Source organism: Chinchilla lanigera, unplaced genomic scaffold (assembly GCF_000276665.1).
Source record: "Chinchilla lanigera isolate Chin_1 unplaced genomic scaffold, ChiLan1.0 scaffold00075, whole genome shotgun sequence".
NCBI classification, from domain to species: Eukaryota; Metazoa; Chordata; class Mammalia; order Rodentia; family Chinchillidae; genus Chinchilla; species Chinchilla lanigera.
Genome location: NW_004955476.1, coordinates 9,742,473 through 9,743,055, shown reverse-complemented (window position 1 = coordinate 9,743,055; position 583 = coordinate 9,742,473). Strand labels below are relative to the sequence as shown.

At 64.8% G+C, this 583-nt stretch overlaps 1 protein-coding gene across 2 annotated transcripts in view; it reads right to left on the bottom strand.

The window, feature by feature from the left end:
* Dnajc24 (DnaJ (Hsp40) homolog, subfamily C, member 24) overlaps positions 1-147 on the bottom strand; it is a 37,413-nt gene extending 37,266 nt beyond the window's left edge. The window contains exon 1 of one of the 2 annotated variants that reach the window (XM_005401769.2): positions 35-147. The gene's annotated coding sequence lies outside the window, so the exon portion shown is untranslated. The remainder of the gene's footprint in view (positions 1-34) is intronic. The other variant, XM_005401768.2, reaches the window with a different exon arrangement.
* Between the last annotated feature and the right edge of the window lie 436 nt (positions 148-583).

The following is a 583-nucleotide window of genomic DNA, read 5'->3' as shown; positions in this document are numbered from 1 at the left end:
GCACGCCGCGACCCTTCCCGCCGCGTCCACTCACCGCGAGCCGGGGCTCTGCCACCGCCACTCCCGCTCGGCGAAGCCACCGGGCGACGTCCACGCTCCCCACAGCCGCCAGCGCGGTCGCGTGCGACGCCGGCCACACGCCCAACCAACGTCCGCTTCCGCCGGAAGTCTGCAAACGTCACTGCGTCGCCGGCCGAGCCGCCGTTGCCAAGACACCGACCCGATTCTGCCGCGACGCGGTCGCTATGGTAACCAGGCCCGCTAGTAGGGAGTGGGCAGTTCTAAGCTCGGCGCCCCGGCTCTCGCGGAAAACGTCTGCCGGTTCCTCCTCGGCGGGCAGCCCACTCCTTGGCGCGTTCGCCAGGCTGCCGCCACTCGCCCGCCCTCGCGCGGCTCCAGCCCTCTGGTTTGTAGCGGCGTTAGGAGAGCATCAAATCTGGTAAAACATGTTCAAGCTTCTTTTAGACATTAGCAACCGACTTATTACAAAACTTTTCGGCTCCTTTGGCATCTGCTGTTTCGCTTTGCTTTCCCTTCAGCCCAGCGAGACAAGGAAGGAAGGTGTCCATCCTCAGAGGAGCAG